Here is a 15,165-nt window from a genome sequence, read left to right as displayed (position 1 = left end):
GGAGAGGGCCTTCATTCCTTGCTTCTTAGATCCATGGATTTGGATGGAAGAATAGATTCTCCAAGTTCCCAAAATTGAGAACCTCTAAGTTTCCACACCAAGGATGGATTGATGAAGAAATGAGTGACCTAGAGGAAGCAAGATTGCTAGTTAATTTCCTCTAGGGTGGCCGGCCTCTTTAGAGAGAAAAGAGAGCTTTGTGTTCTCATCTTTTCTCCAAAAGAAACCCTTAATGAATTTTGGCTATAAAGTCACATTTATACCTTAATTCATTGGAGTGGCAAACTTGTAAATAAGTCCAAAACCCACTCCATCTCTAAATGGCCGGCCATTGGGTTTCATTGGGCTTTTAGGGCCTTTGTGAATTATTAGTCATTAAGTTGTCATACAACTTAAGTCAATGGGCTTGACGTTCGAAGCCCATTGGGCCTTGAGGCCCAAAACTAACCCGTGGTCTTTTAACGAACTTATTCGTTTGATTAATTAACATATTAATTAATCCTTGCCATAAATAATTAAACCATTTAATTATTCTTACTCATCTCCGTTGTTTCTTCAATCTTTACCTTACACGGTGTACGATCCATTAGGTTCTTTTTAGCGAGGCAGTGGACGATTAGAACTCTTTCAAACCGATTGTGAATTGAAACTTACTTTCAATTCTCCCTTTAGTGATTATACACGTTTAGGGCTTCCACAAACCATGAGTGACACCTAGCAGCATATCATGGTTACCCAAGCTAATCAGAAGAGGTGGAGAACCTATTCAGTTTAGGATTACAAATGCAATACGGTCTTTCTCTAATACAATACTCTTGACCACATTGTTTGGTTTGATAGTTTATTCATGTCTACTATCCACTGTGATTCGTTTACTTATATGATTACCTTGAATGTGATTTGGAATGCCTTCCTAAATCTCATTCATACTCTGATTAGAGATTTTCAATCATATCATAGAGTATTCTCCCCCAAACGGTTTGAAGGTTAGAGATCCCTTGTTGCGCATTCAATTGCCTCCATGGCTAAGTGGCTTAACCCCAACGATGCCGTGGACACCCGCGGATGGGGTGACTTTGACATAATCAAAGATCAAGGACTTAACCACAAGACAATTGTGATGCCTCAGGTGAAAGGACTACTTTGCATTATCCCAACCATGAGTTCTCATGTGACATGAATATGAGAACTATTCGTTGATCGTGTTCAGTGAACTCATTCTCTATTGAGCACCTAAGTACTTGTCTTGATGTCACACACAATAATGAATCGAGACTAGTCACTCTCCCTGAGAGAAGACATAGCGCGTACTGATCTTAACGGACTGTCAATGCCCAATTGGCAATCCTATGATCAAGAACGTTTAGGATGTGTCTACGAAAGAATGGTCTCATGAATCTAACTTCTTTAGATTGCATTCTCCCAATCACATATTCCTTGGACTTATCGTTTAAGCATATAACATTTATATGAGACGGCTCAAACAATAATCTTTGCCCTTTATATTTAAACTACATTAGTTTAACTTTGTGAAATGTCCGTAAAGTATCATCATATGATTGGTTTTAGGGCACATTTCGAACAATAAGTCTCACACACCTTACATCAAGTTGTGCATGGGTGGGTCCAGACATATCTAACTATTTTGTAATGGTGGGGACTATACATTCATATCTTTTTCTTTTCTTTTCTTTTTTTCTTTCTAAACCCATTGTTATGGTTTTAAATCAACATCTGAAGGACCTTTTGAAACCCAGAATCCAACACGTTGTATATATTGATAACGATATACAAGCACATGGCAAATCATGTGGAGATGACAAATGTGCATGTCATGTGCATATCGTGTACAATTTCTTTCATATGGAACTAAGACTTGTAATTCACAAACATTTTCAAACAAATACTCATTCTAGATCGAATACAAAAAATAATTGCAAGTTCATAGCAAAATTAACAAATATTGAGCATTCTGTAACAAACCCACAAAGCTAGAAATCTAAAGTAACGCAAAACGCAAAACTCTTAAGATTGAAACCCAGAAATCTAAAACAACAAAACCCATAAACAAATAAAAATTTCCAAAACACATTTCGAGCCCTATCGTCTTCATCCCTCTTTTGTTCGACTTCCCGTCTCTGCAAATCCAAAAAACCTAATTGAACAAATAAGTAATTAGTTGCAAAAATAGAGACAATGACTGAGTTAGAGAGAAAGAAATGAGAGAGAGAAAAAGAGACGAACTTGATGGCATTGGAAATATGGCTACCGAAGCTTCATTGACCGAAAAGAATGGAACTTTCTAGCCAAAACACAAAATTTGGTACAAAAATCATATCTTTAAGGATGAAACATTCATGAAAATGAGAAACCCTCACTTCGTAGCTTCACTCTCGACTTCCCTCTCTTGAAAATCGGAGCTCAACCTAGAAACCCAGAGCGCCCTCTTGGCATCCTCTCTTCCAAATAACAAAATGATGAATGAGCTGAGGGTTTTTAGTATTTATATGTGGGCGGCATTTTACTAATTTTGGTTTTGTGCATGATGTGCATGGCTTGTGCATAGCTAGTTTGTCCTATTTCTATCACAAGATTAAGAAAATGTCCCATTTTCGGGTATTTCCCTATATTTTAAAGGTTGGATGATCCTGAGTACATTGATTTTCATCATTCATAAGATATTTTAGAGTCCCCCGCAGGTGGATTAATTATTCATATAATTGGTGACATAAACAGGGTAATTTTGTGTATGTCTTAGATTACTTTTTTGATATCCAAAGATAACAAAGCTTTTCTAATTAGGAGTACAAGATTACGAATAATGTAAAACAAATGCACCATAAGTGTTAAATATTGGTGTTATCAAAAGATCACCCAAACCAAAATTATGATGATACATTTGTTGATATTCAGACTCTCTATGTCTGATTTATATCTTTACGTGTTGGTAACTCAAAGTTTTAAAATTGTGAGCATCATATGAATTATATTGCACTGTCATTTCTGGTTCAGTTCATTCACATTCGCATGATTGATCTCTTTAAGACATGAGTTCTCATATTAGTGCGAACAACTCCAATATCACCAAAGTGTTTGCATGGAGGTCTACTCACATGTCAAGCAAGTAACTCTATTAGTTGGAATAATGTAAGTAATCCTTTGATCTGAGACATCATAGTTGTCTCAGGGATACGTTGCTGATCATTTGATAATAAGACGTGACCACATCTCATCTTGGATGTGTTCTATGCATTGTTGGGGTCAGTGATTTATTCTCAGAGGCATGTGAATGATCAACAAGGGATCTCTAATCCTCGTTAAGAGAGGAAGAATACTCTAATAAAATATAATTCGGGAATCTTCGGCCAAAGTATCGAGCGTAATGATGGAAGGCATTCCTATATGACTCAATTGAATCATATAACTTGGTATTATCACATTAAGGGTTTGACATTAAGTATCCATACCCTAGTAATGTGATTGTGAGTATTGTATTAGAGAATGATCGAATCACATTGTAATTCCAACTGAATAGGTTTTCCAACCAAATTCTACATTAGCTTAGGTAGCCATGATATATGGTTAGATGTCACTCATGGCTTATGGGTTCTTCTAGATGATTAAATAAGTAGTCATCAAAGAAGAAGGAGAATTAAAAGTAAGTTTTAATTCACTAAGTGATTGGATAAATACTAATCAATTGGATTGATACCGATCACCTCATTGCCTCGCAAATTAGAACCTAAAATGATTGTACACCGATACACTCTTGTGGTGAGACAACTAAAGGATGTATGAAATTAATTAATTGGATTAATTAAGTGTTATGATTAATTAGAAAGTCTAAAGAAATAATATAAGCGATAAAAGATCGTTTCAAGCTTAAAGAAAAGTTCAGGTTCATTAGGGCCCATTGGGTCTTTTTATTCAAGCATAGAATGACTTGAGATGATGAAAGCCCAAAGTCCAAACCCACACTAAAGGGTCGGCCATTGCTAAAGAAAGAAGAGAGAGAAGGAGTCAATTTGTTGACTTACTTCTTTGACATTTATAAAGGGAGTTTAATAAAAAGGTTTCATAAGGGTTTTTGTGTGAACCTTTCAACAAGAGAAAAAACAAGTCTCTCTCTCTCTCTAAAACACATATAGCCGGCCACCAAAAAGGGAGAAATAGTTAATCATCTCTTCTCTTTTTGGTTATTCCAACATCCATCTCACTACACTAGTGGGTGTGGATCTTTAGTGGTCTTCTACTTTGAAGACTAGAGGATAATCAAAGGAGTTCCATATCTATCAAGGTGGAGGAATCAAGGAGGGAGGCTAGACTCAAGGAGTTCCAAGAACAAAGAGCTTGGAGGTGGTCCATCCTTGGTCTAAAGTCTAGATCAAGAGGTATAAAACTCAACCTTCACTTTGTTCTTCAATATTTTTTTAGATGCATCATATATAAATTTTGAATTGTATATGCATGCTAGTCACTAGAAATTCCACTATAAATCTCATTATTTCCCTTCACCACCAACAATCGGCCAGATTACGAGGCACTGATAGAGTTGGGGGCAACTGAAGTTGAGGTGTTTGGAGATTCAGAATTGGTGATCAATTAGTTAAATAGAGAGTACAAAAGCAAACATATCACCATGGCTGGTTATTATTTGGCAATAACACAGTTATTGAGCTATTGGGGCATTGAAATATTAGTTAACCATATCCCTAGAGAATCAAATTCAATTGCCAATAAGATGGCAAAGTTAGGTTCTAGAGCACAAATCCAAGAAAGAAGGTTCGAGGTAGATATGGTAGTACAAAAGAGAAATCTACCTTTTATTTTTGAAAGAGGGTTCACCCTAGATTTGATGACTAAAGAACCAGAGATAAAAGATTTCAGAACACCTATTACTCAGTACTTGAAAAATCCTTATTTTCCAAAAGTAAGAAGAATAGACAGCAAACAACTACGTATGTAATGTGGGAGGAGAATCTACTAAGAAAAACTCCAGATGGACTTTTGTTGAAATGCTTTGGCCAAGAAGAATTAATGAGAATGGTGGCTGAGGTGCATACAGGAATCTGTTGAGCACACCAAGTTGGAACTAAGATGAGGTGGCTGCTCTTGGCCCGAGATGGAAAAGGATTACAAGGCTTATGCCCGAGAGTGTGAGGAATGCTAAAGACATGGACCCTTCCAACACGTACCTTCAGTACCTTTGAACCATGTGGTAAAGCCTTGGCCTTTAAGAGGATGGGTTATGAACTTCATCGAGCAAATTTACCCAGCTTTTAGCAAGGGGCACACTTTCATAATTGTGGCAACAAATTATTTTACCAAGTGGGTAGAAGCTTCAGCTGTGAAGACTATCACTTCAATTGCGATTAAGAAGTTCATTGAAACCAAGATCTTACACATATATGGTGAGCCCGAGGTAATTGTTACAGACCGCGGGCCATTTTTTATTTCCAAAGAAGTAGAGGAATTTGCAAGCAAGTTCAAGATAAAGAATATCTAGTCTAGTCCTTACTACCCTCAATCAAATGGTCAAGCAAAGGCCAACAATGAGATCTTGGTGAATATTATTAAGAGAATGATAGCCGAAAGTCCAGAAAAGTGGCATAAAATGTTAGGAGATGCTCACTGGGCTTACAGAACTTCCAAAAGAGCAGGAACAGGAACCACTCCTTATGCCCTAACCTTTGGGAAATATGATGTACTCCTTATGGAAATTAAGGTGAGCTCTGTCAGACTTCAAAACCAATTCGGTCTACATAATGAAGAATACATTCAAGCTATGTGTTAAGGGGTTGAAGATTTGGATGTATCCCGAATTAAGGCCTTAAACAAGATCCATGAAGGGAAATGAGCTGTTACCCGAGCATACAACAAGAAAGTAAAGTTGAAAACCTTCTAATGCGATGAGAGTTAAGCACTCAAATTAAACCCTCTTTTGACAATTGTAGTATATGTATAAGTAGGGATCGTTCTGGACCGGGGATTAGGAGAGATTGCTAATCTAAACTAAACTGACTTACAAAAAGAAACTTAAAAACACTTAACTAGACTCTATAGACTCAAAACACTTAAAAACACAAACTAAAATAGAATCTAACTAATTAGACACACTAAAGTAAAGAGGGATTGGGTTTTGGACGAAAATAAAGTAAAACAAAACAGAAACTAGAACTAAACAGATTTGCACGAAATTGGTTGTTTTGGATAGATGATGGGCTAGCTAGAAGGTCTTTCTCCACACATGACACACTTGCATACAAATCAATCTCCAATTGCTTTTCAATAAACTATGATGCTCAACACCCCAGATTAACCGTGATGCACAAATTAACCCTCAGATTTTCCTTTACTCATTGAATTGGATGAATGCATGCGACAACCCAAATCATTCTCTAAAAGTCCCCTATATGAATGCATAATAGAGATACAATTAAAGATCATTAAGTTCCATGAAAAACATAAGCGTTGACGAGGCAATTGTAACTATGAATGCATGATACGTTTGCCAAGAATTCAATTAACGCAATTGTGACAAGCAACCTTCACTAGTCATGAATATAAACTTGTAACGATTAGGTGAAACTTATTTATATCCTAGCATCAAATTCATGCATGAAAACTAAGTATGCATCCTTAATAAACATACACAAATCCGTTATGAATAAAATAGATAATTGAATTGCAATCACAACTTATCAAATCACAATTGGAAGAAATCAATTCATATTGCAAATATATTCATGGTTTCGAATTCTCCTCTAGCCAAAAGAGGTTTAGTTCCTCATACTTGCAATTAAACAGAAACAATTGAAATTAAACATTGAAAACCAAAGTAGAATACACCTAGAATGCTCCAGCAATCCAAATTGAATGACTAGCACAACTCTAAGCATCCTCCTTCCTTGCAAATATGCGGCACCAAGGTGTGAGTGGTGAATGGATGGTCTCTTGTGGTGGTGGATGGATATAGGTGAGTTATGGTGAAGGGTGGAGAGTTGTGTAGATGATGTGGTGTCTTTGGATGATGGCCCTCAAATTATGGTGAAGGGTGGATGTATTTATAGGCTAGGGAGAGAAGTGTATGGAGTTGTAATGAGTGGATGTAATGGGTGTAGTGGGTGAGTGTTGTGGTAATGAGTGGATGTAATGGGTGTAGTGGGTGGATGTTTGGTAATGAGTGGATGTAATGGGTGTAGTGGATGGATGTTTGGTAATGAGTGGATGTGTAGTGGATGAGTGTTTGGTAATGAGTGGATGTAATGGGTGTAGTGGATGGATGTTTGGTAATTAGTGGATGTAATAGGTGTAGTGGATGGATGTTTGGAGTTGTAGGTCAACACACTTGCACACACACATGTTGATTTCTAGCCTTCAAATCTTCAAAAAAGTCCATCCTCATGTCTCCATGCTTGCACTATCCAATCTTGGCTCAAAAATGCTCTAAAATGCTCCAAAATGCACTTTCTTGCCAACTTTGTTATTATGACCTACAAACACACGAAAATAGCTTAAAATACATAATTAACTAAGAAATAACAACACAAATGCACAAGAACAAGCTAACTAAGCCGCATAAATATGTTCCTATCACCTTCAAAGAATGAGAATTAATATGGAAGGCAATTTTGTCCTTAGGAGCTCAAGTTAGAGGCTTCGGGAAATGTAATCCTACTTGGGAATACCCCTTCATTATCAACCAAGTACTAGATAGGGAAGGATATTACTTGGCAGATCTGGAAGGAAACTTGCAAAGGCATCTAGCCAATGCTATGTTTTTGAAAAAATATCACCCAACTTTGTGGGATGCTAGAGATTTTTATATCAAGGAGAGTTAAGCCGATTGAGGAAAGTTGAAGTTAGTTTACTATAGTTAAAGTTTCAAAGAGTAAAAGGACAAGTAAAGGTGAAGAAAGGATTCATTTCATTTCAGAAGAAGATTACAAAGACCCTAGCCTAACAGTTTTACATCTTTGGTCAAAGCAACTATCCTAGAATAGTAGGTTTACATAATAGTAAAAATGCTACCGAGCTGTTCTAAGTACATGTTGTTGTTGGCAAGTTATGCTTTAGAGTCTTCGACCTCTTGGTTAACGTTCTCCACTTCTTCTATTTTCTTATAAAGATGGCTGGTTAAAGTCATCTTCTCAACCTTCAAAGAGGAAAGTTCCTCATCCAATCTTTGAATTTCAGAATCAACCACTGCAATCCTATCCTCCATAACTGATCATTCCTCTACCAATTGTTGAAGTGTGGCAGAAGTCCTTGGTGTTTTTTCTTGGAAGTATTTCAATATGTTGGATGCCCGCTCCGCCCGCTGATATTGATCCCTCAACACCTGTAGGTTCTCCAAGAAACTGAGAAAGCACTCGTATTAAGCCTTTGACAGTAACTGAGCCTTGTAAAGCTTGGTCAAGGCCCCTTCAGCATCATGAAGGACCTTGACGCTGAAAGAAGCAATAAAGTACCTTTTTGTCCACTCCTTGAAGACTTGGCATGCATTTTAAAGAAATTTGGGCTCGGAGGAAGACGAGGGAGATTGCAACTTAGTTTTGATTTGCCCTAACTTTCTAACAAGTTCGGGAAAATATGCCATTGCAGGGATAGATGTGAGGGGAGGTGGCATTGTTCCAATTTCTTCGGAAGCTGCAGTAGTAGAGATAGTCTCAGCAGCGATAGGAGGAGAAAGTCGAGGAGTACAGGCAGTAGATGTTATCTTGGTTTTCTTCTTTAACCAAGGGATAGAAATCCCCATGACCCCAAAAGCTAAGTGAGGTTTCAGGAGAGTTGCTTCTAGAGTGGAGGAGACTAGCCCGAGCCCTCACCAGAACCCTATTGCAAACCAAGGGAAAATGAGTTAAGAGAATGGTCTGCGAATGAAGTTAAAGAAAAGTTAGAAAAGAAAAGGTTGTATACCTGAACTGAGCCTGGAGCCTTGGAAGGACTAGACGGAGGTGTTGTTTCCTTTGGAGGCTAGGGAGGATCAGCCCTGCTTACTAAAAGAGGAATGATGCCCGAGCTCTCACCAGAGGCCTGTAAACATCAATTGAAAAGACAAGTGTTAATGAGCTAACTTGTATAAAGCAGAAAACAAAAGTGTAAATACTAGTATACCTGAGATGGGAGTTGAGAGTGTTGTAAAAGAAACTTTTGTGAAAACAAGTTCATTTAAGCAACATATATGCATGCAATTAAAATTAAAGGCAGAATCATACTTGTATGCACTCAAAAACAAAACTTTACCCATGAAATTCAAGGCCTAGTAGTTGTGGTGAACTAAGACTAAACTCAAATCTTAAAGAAAAGAGTTGCGAAACTTTTATACCTTTGAAGCACCTCTTTGCTTAGCAACGGATATTCACCCATGTGAGGGTCTTCTTTCCTTAGTCTCATTGCTCCTTGGCTCCATGGATGTGGATGGAGGAACTTTTACTTCTTGGCTCCATAACTTCTTGGATATGGATGAAGGAATGGATTCTGCAATGGCGTGTTTACACATCGGGTATGGGTTGAAATGAAAGGGAATCATTCCCTTCCAGTGTTTACTATTCCTTATGTGAATGAGAACATGGTGGGGTCCACTCAAAAAGAGGAATTCAATTCCAAATTTAAGAGGAATTGGATTACTTAGATGGAGGTGGTAATCCCACTCCGAGTGAAAGCCTCCATCCAGAATCATACTTTTTTTCCCAAAATACCCTTAAAACGCTTCAACGCCCAACCCTCATTTTCAATTGTTTCTCTCTCGCCGACTCAGCTTCAGCATCCAGCACCGCCATATTCACATGTACAGTACCAGAGTGAATTTCGAAGCTGCCGTCAGAAGCTTAGTTGCACTTGTATTGTTGCATGACTTCGAGGTTCTGATTAATCGGTGCAACCTACAAAATTTAGCCCATCACATAGTCATGCGGACGTGAATTCCCAGATCTGAAGATCTATTCCCTTGAAATCTAACCTATACCGATGGTGGAGTAGGTAACAAAGAGAGGAAGGAGCAAAGGAAAAATGGGGAAAACAAAGGAAGAGAGGAAAGAAAAGGAAATAAAAACAAAGGAAGTAGGAGAGAGGAATAACCTTTTTGCCCCATTTCATAAAATGATATTTCTGGATAGGTAACAGAGAGGAAGGAGGAGAGTTGAATAATCTTTTTGCCCCATTTCATAGAATGATATTTCCGGGTAGGTAACAAAGAGAGGGAGGAAGAAAGGAAAAAATGGGGAGAAAAACCAAAGGAAGAAGATGAAGTTGCAGAGTGCAGAGCCAAATAAGATAAATGAGTTTTTTTTTTACTATTATATAATATCGAATTGTATTAAAAGAAAATAAGCAAATAAAATGATTTGTGGCAAGGGTATTTTAGTAATTCTAATAATTTATACTCCGATTCCATTGAATTAGTAAACAGTTTTATGGATTCAATACTATTTTTACTCCGATTCCAGAATACTTTAGTAAACAACTTTTATGGAAATTTGGATTTTCATTCTCATCGATCCAATTCGTCCTCAATTCAATTCCTCCATAGTTGATTACGGTTACATAAATATGCTACAGGTTCCCAAGAACGGGAACCTTTAAGTTTCCACACCAAGGAGAGCATTGATGAAGAGATGAGTGACCTAGGAAGAGATGGATGCTAGTCCATTCTTCCTAAGGTGGCTGGCCTCCTAAGAGAAGAGAGAGCTTTTGTGTTTTTCTCTTTTCTCTCTAGAAAACCCTTATGAGGGAATGGGTTATAATTTCCTTTCTATAGCCACTTACATTGAGTGGCATAATTGAAATTAAAGCCAATTCTCCATCACACTCTATGGCTGGCCATGTGGGTTCATTGGGCTTTCATGCCTTTTGTGTTTTCAAATTGTCATACAACTTGAGTTATTGGACTTGACATTCGAAGCCTATTGGGCCTTGAGGCCCAAAACTAACCCAAGGTCTAAAACAAACTTATTTGTTTGATTAAATAACATATTAATTAATCCTAGCCATAAATAATTAAACCATTTAATTATCCTTACTCATGTTTGTTGTTTCTTCAATCTTTACCTTACATGGTGTACGATCCATTAGGTTCCTTTTAGCGAGGGAGTGGGTGATTGGAGCTCTTCAAATCAATTGTGAATTGAAACTTACTTTTCAATTCTCCCTTTAATGATTATACACCTGTAGGGCTTCCACAAACCATGAGTGACATCTAGCAGTATGTCATAGCTACCCAAGCGAATCAGAAAAGGTGGAGAACCTATTCAATTTGGGATTATAATGCAATACGATATTTCTCTAATACAGTACTCTTGACCACATTGTTTGATTTGATAGTTTATTCATGTCTACTATCTAATGTGATTATCTTATTTATATGATTACCTTCATTGTGATTTGGAACGAATTTCTAAATCTTATTCATACTCTGGCCAGAGATTCTTAATCATATCATAGAGTATTCTTCCTCAAACAGTTTGAGGGTTAGAGATTCCTTGTTATGCATTCACTTGCCTTCATGGCTAAGTGGCTTAACCCCAACTATGTCGTGGACACCCTTTGACGGAGTGACTTTGACATAGTCAAAGATCAAGGACCTAACCATAAGACAACTATGATGCCTCAAGTCAAAGGACTACTTTACATTATCCCAACCATGAGTTTTCATGTGACATGAGTATGAGAACTCCTTATTGATCCCGTTCAGTGGACTCATTCTCTATTGAGCACCTACATGCTTCTCTTAGTGTCAGTCACACTAATGAATCGAGACCAGTCACTCTCTCTAAGAGAAGACATAACACATATTGATCTTAACGGACTATCAATGCCCAATTGGCAATCATATGATTAGGAACATTTAGGATATGTATACAAAAGAGAATGGTCTCGTGAATCTAACTTCTTTAGATCACACTCTCCCAATTACATTTTCCTTGGACTTATCATTTAAGCATATAACATTTATATGAGAAAGCTTTAAATAATAATCTTTGTACTTTATATTAAACTAGATTAGTTGAACATGTGAAATGTCCATAAAGTATCATCATATGATTGGCTTTAAGGCAAATTTCCAACATGTTGGTTAGGCATTTATATTACCACAGCAGCCTTGGAAGCCCTCGGGCTAGTTACCTTTGAAACCACAGGGTTCTCAGGGACTATTGGCTCCCAAAATGTAGTTGGTGATGGTGGATTAAACTCATGTGCTTGGGAAGACTAGGAAAAGCGAAGTAGAGGATAAGTATAAACAAACAAGAGTTTGAAGACAAAAAGGTTTAAGCTAAGAATACTCACTGAGTTACTGTCATCCTCCACAAAGTGCAGCATCTCTCCAATCCTGGATTAAACTGGGAAGTTGGAGTAGAGGAAATAGGAGTTGAGCCTCGCCCGACTTGAGGAGCTGGTGCCCTAACCTTTGCCTAGGGAAATAATAAGGAAGTCTGTCAGTACTTGGAGGATTAAAAAACTAAACCAAGAATGAAAAAATGAGTATACCTTAGAAGGTTTAGCACGAGAAAAAGAAGCATGCACCGCTTGGGCTAGAGGAGAAGAAGCCTCGGGCTGAGAAATCCCTCCTTGTTTGGCTCATACTTGACCTGATATTGCCTATGCTATGAGTGTTGTGAGTCAGTTCATGCATTCACCAAATGTGGATCATATGGCTGTTGTTATACGTATCTTAGCATACTTGAAGTCAGCACCTGGAAAATGAGTATTGTATGGGAAACACAGACATTTGAGAATTGAAGGGTTTACTGATGCAGATTGGGCAGGTGATGTAATTGATAGACGGTCTACTTCTGGGTACTTTACCTTTGTTGGAGGGAATTTGGTGACATGGTGAAGTAAGAAACAGAAGGTGGTGTCACCGTCTTCAGTTGAGGCCGAATATAGAGGAATGGCTCAAGGAATTTATGAAATCCTTTGGCTACGAAAAATTCTTTCGGGACTTAGGTTTAAATCGAAAGAGACCATGAAGTTGTATTGTGACAACAAGTCAAAAAGAGATATAGCCGATAATCCAGTGCAACATGATAGAACGAAGCATGTGGAGGTGGATCGACATTTTATTAAAGAAAAGCTTGAAAAGAAGATTGTATCAATATCGTTTGTGAATTCAGATGAGCAACTTGCGGATGTTCTTACTCATGCAGTATGTGGTCGAAAGTTCGGTGACTCACTTGTCAAGTTGGGCATGTGTGATATCTATGCACCAACTTGAGGGGGAGTGTAAACGTGAGTCATTAAAACTAAGTATGTAAATATTATGAGTCCTTTATAAGGAAGGTTTAATTATTGTGTCCTTTATTGATTATTGTTTACATATAGAACAAGGATTGTATTTGTATATATTTCAAGGAAGTAATACAATGAAAATTATCCTGTAAAATTTTATTACTTAAAGGGCTCTAGACTCCCTCCATTCGAACATAGAACATCATGAACCAAAAGTCCTTGTTTACAAGGCAAGAAAAAGAACTTAATGCAGACTTAACCCATCTGCGACAATACTTTGATAATAAGAAGTTTGAGTAACTTGGGGTGCAAGTAATCAACTTAAAACACACTTGTTCTCTATATAATTCTATTGAATATGATTTCGAACATATTTCTTAAGTCATATTAATATGCTTTGACCAAAAACTTTTTACTCATATCTTTGAGTATTCTCCTCCCACCATGGAAGGTTAGAATCCCTTGTTCTACATTTACATAGCTATGTGATTAGGTAGCTTAACCCCAAACATCCTCAATGGAATGCCTTTAACATAGTCAAAGGTCAAGGACCTAACCACTAGACGACTATGATGTCTCAGGTCAAAGGACTAGTTAGCATTATTGCAACTTATGAGTTCTTACATAATATGCATGTTAGAACTCTCCGTTGATCGTTACATAATGTAATCAACAACGTTTAGGGCACCTACGTGTTTGTGATAGGAGCATATTTATGCGGCTTAGTTAGCTTGTTCTTGTGCATTTATGTTGTTATTTCTTAGTCAATTATGTATTTTTAAGCTATTTTCGTGTGTTTGTAGGTCCTAATAACAAAATTGGCAAGAAAGTGCATTTTGGTGCATGTTGGAGCATTTTTGAGCCAAGATTGGATAGTGCAAGCATGGAGACATGAGGATGGATGTTTTTGAAGATTAGAAGGCTGGAAATCAGCATATGTGTGTGCAAATGAAACCAAGGAAACACACACACATGGGCAAAGATAAAAGAACACATGGACAACTTGGCATGGGCAGAAAATAGGTGGATTAGTGGCTGATATGATGAAGATGTGTGTGTGCAAATGCAAAGGTAAACATGGACAACACACACACATGCAAACCATGGCAAGATGAGGGTCTTTTTGTGCAAAGGTGACAGCACAAACACATGCAAAGGGATGAGACATCAAACAACTCACACACATGCAAGGATGACATTCACACACATGCAAACTGCATGGACAGGTTGGAGGGCAGAAAATGCGTTTGTTTTGTGGTGAAATAATGAGGAACATGTGTGTGCAAATGGGCAAAGGAAACACACACACATGGGCAAAGGAAAGGCACGGCATAGGCAGAAAATATACCACTACATTCACTCATTACCACAACACTCACCCTTGTCCCCTTCATTATTTCTGTTTTCATGCACCATTACATTTAATCATTGCACTCAAGTGGTGCACATCCCTTGTCCCCTTCACCCATCAGATTTCATTCACTTTCACCTCCACTACATGCACTCATTGATGCACCACTCCTTCACTTTCCTTGCCCATGTCGTGCATCATGAATCCACTTGCACCTATGACTTATTTCTGTACCATTCCACCTCCCTTTCCTTTATCTACCATGTGCACAATCATTCATGTTCCCCACTTGCATTCATAGCTGCAACACCACTCCATTTCACCCCTAATGCTTTGCATCATTACTTCACTTTCACCTTTGAATCATTGCTCACACCACCATCCATCCCTCCATGCCGTGCACTTCCTCTATAAAAGGAAATGTGTGTGGCAGCCATTACATTCAGTTTTTCCTTGATAATTCATCCCCAATTCAATACAACTTTCATCCAAACACATCCATTCATCTTCACATCCATTCCTCCATACAACCAAACCTTCAACACTCACCAACACCTTGTGCCGTAGCAAATGAAGGGAAGGAAAGT

Source organism: Malus sylvestris, chromosome 4 (assembly GCF_916048215.2).
Source record: "Malus sylvestris chromosome 4, drMalSylv7.2, whole genome shotgun sequence".
NCBI classification, from domain to species: Eukaryota; Viridiplantae; Streptophyta; class Magnoliopsida; order Rosales; family Rosaceae; genus Malus; species Malus sylvestris.
Note: the sequence above shows the minus strand (reverse complement) of the source record.